Source organism: Mustelus asterias, chromosome 15 (genome assembly GCF_964213995.1).
Source record: "Mustelus asterias chromosome 15, sMusAst1.hap1.1, whole genome shotgun sequence".
Taxonomy (NCBI): Eukaryota; Metazoa; Chordata; class Chondrichthyes; order Carcharhiniformes; family Triakidae; genus Mustelus; species Mustelus asterias.
Window position 1 is genome coordinate 91085548 of NC_135815.1, and position 7984 is coordinate 91093531.

Genomic DNA, 7984 nt, shown 5'->3' on the forward strand with positions numbered 1-7984 from the left:
TATATCCATATTATCTATATTAATGGCATATTCTTTACACTATTAATCTTAAGGAAATACAGGAGGAGAGCATTGATTGATTAGGCATCTTGAAGAGAAATTTCTGAGACACTGGGTGAAGATTAGGGAGGAAGTAAAAAACTTATTGCTAATGAGGCATAAGATTCAGGCCATGAACACGGCGGCACCATGGGCAGGAAACACTCCGTCTTTCTCGCCGGAACCAACAATCTGCCATTTTCTGGCCAATTTCTTCAGTCTGTACAAGTATTTTCAGTGGTTCAGTGCTCAAGATGACACGGCCACCCAAAGATGTTTTGCACATTTTAAGAATCTTTGCCTATGAAATTGTCCTCATGGGGTTAGGAGAGGTGGTGGTATAGTGATATTGTCCCTGGACTAGCAATCCAGGTTAAATGTCTGGTGATCCGGGTTCAAATCCCACCACGGCAGATGATGAAATCTAAATGCAATAAAAATATGGAATTTAAAGTCTACTGATGACCATGAAACGATTGTCATAAAAACCTAGCTGGTTTACTAATGTCCTTTAGAGAAGACATTTACCCTTGTTCAGAGGGCAGTTGAGAGCCAACCACATTGCTGTGACTCAGGAGTCACAAGTAGGCCAGACCAGGTAAGAATTTCCTTCCCTAAAGGACATTAGTGAACCAGATGGCTTTTTCTGGTCCCCAGAACATTAGCAGAGTTTCTGGATAATGCCACAAGGCCATCGCCTGCCCACCTATAAAGCAGCTAATATAGGATTCACCTTCTCACAAAAAAACTACATTTTGATCACTTCACATTGCCATTCTTACCTGGTCTGGCCTATATGTGACTCCAGACCCACAGCGATGTGGGTGACTCTTAAACACCCTCAGGGAGGGGTTAATGCTGACCCAGCCAGCGACGCCCACCTCCCATGAACGACTAAAAGAAAACTTAGCCCATTCCAGAGACTGACAGGATCAGAGGGCATGTTAATGTGACTGGTATCTTTTCCTTAAACAGTGTAATTTTCCTTTAAAGGTCGAATACTCCCAGATTCACTGCGGTTAGTTGTTTGGAACTAAAAACACTCCGTGGCATTCATCACATGCTTTGTGACCAGATAAGACACAACAAACTCACAGCGCACATCCAGAAAAGGGCACATGGGTACCCAAAATAACTATTTTTATGGAAAGGTATTTTATGGGTTGCTGTAAGTTATGACGCAAAGTTGCAGCAGACATGCGGCATTCTGTTTCAATACAAAATTGGCAGGAATGGTACAGATGTCACTGGGAAGCACACAAAAACGTTTCAGGAGAGCAACAAAGCAGCTCTGCTCTTTATGAAGCTACTGTTTAATCTTTAGCTTAATAAATTTAAGGTGAACTTGGCTGTTTAAACTCCACCACTCTTCGTTTTGCTTTGCTCATTGCAAAGATTCTCTTTCTACAGTGCTACTTCAGGGGGTTGCGATGGCCTAGTGTTATTATCACTGGACTATTAACCCAAAAACTCAGCTAATATTCTGGGGACCCGGGTTCGAATCCCACCAAGGCAGATGGTGGAATTTGAATTCAATGAAAAAAAAATCTGGAATTAAGAATCTACTGATGACCATGAAAGCATTGTCGATTGTCAGGAAAAACCCATCTGGTTCACGAATGCCCTTTCGGGAAGGAAATCTGCCATCCTTACTTGGTCTGGCCTACATGTGACTCCAGAGCCACAGCAATGTGGTTGACTCTCAACTGCCCTCAGGCAACTAGGGATGGGCAATAAATGCTGGCCAGCCAGCGACGCCCATGTCCCACGAATGAATAAAAAAAACATTTAATTTTGACCCAAATGTAATTATCTTCCCATTTGTCAATCTGCTGGGGCATGGGTGTCACTGGCTGGCCAGCATTTATTGCCCATCCCTAGCTGCATTTGCTCAGAGGGCAGTTGAGAGTGGGTCTGAAATCACATGTAGGCCAGACCAGGTAAGGACGGCAGATTTCCTTCCCTAAAGGACATTAGTGAACTAGATGGGTTTTTCCGGCAATCGACAATGGTTTCACGATCATCAGTAGATTCTTAATTGCAGATATTTTTTATTGAATTCAAATTCCACCATCTGCCGTGGTGGGATTTCTGTAGGTTAGGTGGATTGGCCATTCTAAATTGCCCCTTAGTGCCCAAAGATGTGTAGGTTAGGTGAATTGGCCATGCAAAATTGCCTCTTTGTGTCAGGTGGATTAGCAGGGTAAATACGTAGTGTTATGGGGATATGGCCTGGGTGGGATTGTTGCTGGTGCAGGCTCGATGGGCCGAATGGCCTCCTTCTGCACCGTAGGATTCTATGATTCTAATGTTTGGAGGTTGCCATCACTGGTATAATCTTGATCAATCTGCAAAGTTAACTTTTTTGATTTTGAACTTTCTATTCAGGCAGCCTCCCATCCATTGACTCCGTCTATGCTTCCCGCTGCCTCAGAAAAGCAGCCAGCATAATCAACGACCCCATGCGCCTTGGATATACTCTCTTCCACCTTCTTCCGTCGGGAAATGATACAAAAGTCTGAGGTCACATACCAACCGACTCAAGAACAGCTTCTTCCCTGCTGCCGTCAGACTTTTGAATGGACCTACCTTGCATTAAGGTGGTCTTTCTCTGCACCCTAGCTATGACTCTAACACTACATTCTACTCCCTCTCCTTTCCTTCTCCCCTATGTACTCTATGAATGGTATATTTTGTCTGTTTAGCGCCCAGGAAACAATACTTTTCACTGTTTGGTTTGATTTGATTTTGATTTGATTGGATTTATTTTTGTCACATGTAATAATAAATCAAACCAAATCAAATCAAATCAAATCAAATCACATGTACTCAAATTGTGGCCTAATCAATACCTGGGGACTTGTATTGCCTTTTCGAATTGTTAATACAGACTGATACTATTGCACACATCCATCGAGCTGTGTATTTTTTAAACATAGATTTACCTAAATGGTGAGTGCATTAACTGTGAGAGGTGTACAGCATTATTTGCTGGATGTGTATGACAGTCTGTAAGATCTGGCATATCTGCTTACACAGTCAGAAGTCTCACAACACCAGGTTAAAGTCCAACAGTTTTATTTGGTAGCAAAAGCCACTAGCTTTCGGAGCGCTGCCCCTTTGTCAGGTGAGTGGGAATTCTGTTCACAAACAGGGTTTCTGTTCACAAACTCCCACTCACCTGACGAAGGAGCAGCGCTCCGAAAGCTAGTGGATTTTGCTACCAAATAAATCTGTTGGACTTTAACCTGGTGTTGTGAGACTTCTTAATGTGTTTACCCCAGTCCAACGCCGGCATCGCCACATCATATCTGCTTACTCCAGTTTGACCTGTTTTATTCCTCTTGTTTCTGTCCTTCATTACAAACAGAATTTCTTTTAAATCATGCGATGGATATTAAAGCTCCCATTCTTACTATGGTTGAAATACTTGAAAGGACTATTTTTTTCCCCTATCCTTTTATTGGCAAATTGACTCATCTGTTAAATAAGCAAAATACTGTGGAGAAAAGCGAATTACTGCGGGTGCTGGAATCTGAAACCAAAAGAGAAAATGCTGGAAAATCTCAGCAGGTCTGGCAGCATCTGTAAGGAGAGAAAGGGTCATCTGGACTCGAAACGTCAGCTCTTTCCTCTCCTTACAGATGCTGCCAGACCTGCTGAGATTTTGCAGCATTTTCTCTCTCAAAATAATGTGGATGCTGGAATCTGACGCAAGAACAGAGGATGTTGGAAAAACTCAGCAGATCTGGCAACATCTACTGGGGAGAGATAGAGTTAATCTTTCAAGTCCTGCCAGAACTGAAGGGAGGGAGAATGTATTCACAGGATCCCAACAGTGCAAAAACAGGGCATTCGGTCTCTCAAGTCTGCGCCGACTCTCCGACAGAGGATTTTACCCAACGCCTATCCCCGTAACTACACATATTTACCCCGCTAATTCCCCTAAACTATACACCTTGTGACACTAAGGGGCAATTGAGCATGGCCAATCCACCTAACCTGCACATCTTTGGAGTGTAGGAGGAAACCGGAGCACCCGGAGGAAACCCACACTGACACGGGGAGAACGTGCAAACTCCACACAGACGGTCACCCGAGGTGGGAATTGAACCCGGGTCCTTGGCGCTGTGAGGCAGCAGGGCCACTGTGCCACTGTAGAAACGGCAACAAAAAGTAGCAACTTTAAGAGCAAAAGACAGATGACCCGTTTGCTTTCTCAAGTGAACATGAAAGAACCCATGGCATGTTTCAAGCATAGGGAGTCTCCCAATTGACCAAGTCAATACTTACCCCAGACTTGACATCACGGTAAAGACTGATTACAGATAACTGGCCATTATCAGACTTCTGCTGATGGTTACACTTTGCGGTAATGAAAATTGGAATGAAACTGTAAAAAGTGCTGTATAATTGGAAGTCTGTCTGTCACTCCTCTAAAGAATGGGGATGGCAGTGGCCTGATGGTATTGTCACTGGACTAGTAATCCAGAGATGGGGATCTGGGTTCAAATCCCACCATAGGCAGATGGTGAAATTTGAATTCAATAAAAATCTGGAATTAAGAATCTGTTGATGACCATTGCCGATTGTCGTAAAAACCTATTGGGTTCACGAATGTCCTTTAGGGAAGGAAATCTACCATTCTTACCCGGTCTGGCCAACATGTGACTCCAGATCCACAGCAATGTGGTTGACTCTCAAATGCCCTCTGAAATGGAGGGCAGTTAGGGATGGGCAATAAATGCTGGGTCCAGCCAGCGACACCCACATCCTGTGAATGAATTTAAAAAAAGAATTTCGAACAAAGAAAATTACAGCACAGGAACAGGCCCTTCGGCCCTCCAAGCCTGCACCAACCATGCTACCCGAACTGAACTAAAACCCCGTACCCTTCCGGGGACCATATCCCTCTATCCCCATCCTATTCATGTATTTGTCCAGACGCCCTTTAAAAGTCACTATCGTATCTGCTTCCACTACCTCCCCCGGCAGCGAGTTCCAGGCACCCACCGCCCTCTGTAAAAGAAAACTCGCCTTGTACATCTCCTTTAAACCTTGCCCCTCACACCTTAAACCTATGCCCCCCTAGTAATTGACTCTTCCACCCTGGGAAAAAGCTTCTGACTATCCACTGTTCATGCTCCTCATAATCTTGTAGACTTCTATCAGGTCACCCCTCAACCTCTGTTGTTCCAGTGAGAATGTTTGAACAGTTTGAAATAAATACTGCTGCAAATGGCAGACATTTGATTTTAAGGGGCAATGATCTCTTGGCAAGTTGTTGCCTCCATGACTTTGAACAAGAACAAAGAAAAGTACAGCATGGAAACGGGCCCTTCGGCCTTCCAAGCCTGTGCTGACCATGACACCCTAACTGAACTGAAAAAAACCTTCTGCCTTTACTCGGTCTGTATCCCTCTATCCCCTTTTGCTTTGATCCCTCTATTCCCTCACTATTCATGTCCCCATCCAGATGCCTCTTAAATGTTGCCAATGTGCCTGCTTCCACCACCTCCTCTGGCAGCACGATCCAGACACCCACCACTCTCTGCGTGAAAAACCTACCCTGCGCATCTCCCTTGAACTTCCCCCTTTCGAACCTGTGCCCCCTTGTAATTGACACTTCCACCTTGGGAAAAAGCCTCTGACTATCCAGCCTATCTATGCCTCTCATAATTTTTTGATTTGATTTGATTTAATTTATTATTGTCACATGTATTAGTATACAGTGAAAAGTATTGTTTCTTGCGCGCTATACAAAGCATACCGTTCATAGAGAAGGAAATCAGAGAATGCAGAATGTAGTGATACAGTCATAGCTAGGGTGTAGAGAAAGATCAACTTAATGTAGGGTAGGTCCATTCAAAAGTCTGATGGCAGCAGGGAAGAAGCTGTTCTTGAGTCGGTTGGTACATGATCTCAGACATTTGTATCTTTTTCCTGACGGAAGAAGGTGGAAGAGAGAATGTCCAGGGTGCGTGGGGTCCTTGATTATGCTGGCTGCTTTGCCGAGGCAGCGGGAAGTGTAGACAGAGTCAATGGATGGGAGGATGGTTTGCGTGCATTGTCAATTTTGTAGACCTCTATCAGGCTTGTCTATCTACTTTCACTGCACAAATCCTTTAAACTTTCCCCCTCTCACCTCGAACCTGTGCCCCCTTGTAATTGACACTTCCACCCTGGGAAAAAGCCTCTGACTATCCAACCTGTCAATGCCTCTCATCATTTTATAGACCTTTATCAGGTCGCCCCTTAGCCTCTGTCTTTCCAGTGAAAATAATCCTGGTTGATTCAACCTCTCCTCATAGCCAACACCCTTGAGATTAGGCAACACCCTGGTGAACCTTCTTTGCCCTCTCTTTCCACAGCTTCCATGTCCTTCTGGTAGTGCGGTGACTAGTAAACCAGGAGGGATGGGACTGGCGGCGCGATAATCATTCTGCTGCTTGCCGAACTTTATACACAGCTGGATATCAGTGGCAAATTCTCACCTCACCATGAGTCAGGCTGCCACAGGTATGAGGAGTCTTTTGCATAACAGACCCATGACAACCCTCCCCACCCATTCTGTGACGGGCTTGCGACTTAACAGGTCCAAGATATGCTGCAGCTTGAAATGTTTAACAAGAGTTTGCAGTGTAAACATGCTGATAGGATAGATTAAAAATAAAATGATCCCTCAGCTTCTGTCAAAGTCTCTTTCAGACGCAGTAGGTGCATTGTCAATGGGCAAAGATCAGCTGGGAGGATTAAACTCTCATTTCTTTCAAACCAGTCATCCCCAGAAAATGTTGGCAGCATATTAGTGATAAGTATTTATCATCTGTGTAACCCAATCCCAGAACAGCACTGGAAAAAATCATTTGGAATGGCTGCAGGCTATCAGTAAATCTTTATTTCATTTATTTATTATTGTCACAAGTACATTAACACTGCAATGAAGTTACTGTGAAAATCCCCTAGCCGCCACACTCCGGCGCCTGTTCGGGTACACTGAGGGAGAATTTAGCATAGCCAATGCATCTAACCAGCACGTCTTTCGGACTGTGGGAGGAAACCAAAGCATGGTGGCACTGCTGCCTCACAACGCCAGGAACCCGGGTTCGATTCTTGGCTTGGGTCACTGTCTGTGTGGAGTTTGCACATTCTCCACATGTCTGCATGGGTTTCCTCTGGGTGCTCCGGTTTTCTCCCACACTCCAAAGATGTGTGGGTTAGGTGGATTGGCCACCCTAAATTGCCCTTAGTGTCAGGGGGACTAGCTAGGGTAAATACATGGGGTTGTGGCCTGGGTGAGATTGTGGTCGGTGCAGACCTGATGGGCCGAATGGCCTCCTTCTGCACTGTAAGGGTGGGGGGTTTTAGTTAAGTCGGGCAGCATGGTCGGCGCAGGCTTGGAGGGCCGAAGGGCCTGTTCCTGTGCTGTAATTTTCTTTGTTCTTTTTTTTGTTCTTTATGATTCACCCGGAGGAAACCCATGCAGACATGGGGAGAATGTGCAGACTCCACACAGTCAGTGACCCGAGCCGGGAATCGAACCCGGGTCCCTGGTGGTGTGAGGCAGCCGTGCTAACCACTGTGCCGCTGTGCAGTCCGTAAGATCAGATCTTCATTAAGAACTTAGGTGTCATTCAATCCCTGGAATTCTCCCGACCTCACCCGCGGCTGGGATTCTCCAGTCCCGCTGCTGTGATTGGAGATTTGGCTGAGCGCCAAATTTTCCATTCTCGCTGGCAGCAGCGGTGACGCATGAGAGACTGGAGAATTCCATCCATATTTTCACAGGAAAAGCTGAGTATAGCAAATATAACACATATCTAGTATACAGATACAAATACATGCATCATATATAAAGAGAACTTTGATAGCAGTTGTATTCATAGAATCATAGAATCGCTGCAGAGCAGAAGGAGGCCATTCAGCCCATTGAGTCTGTGCTGAC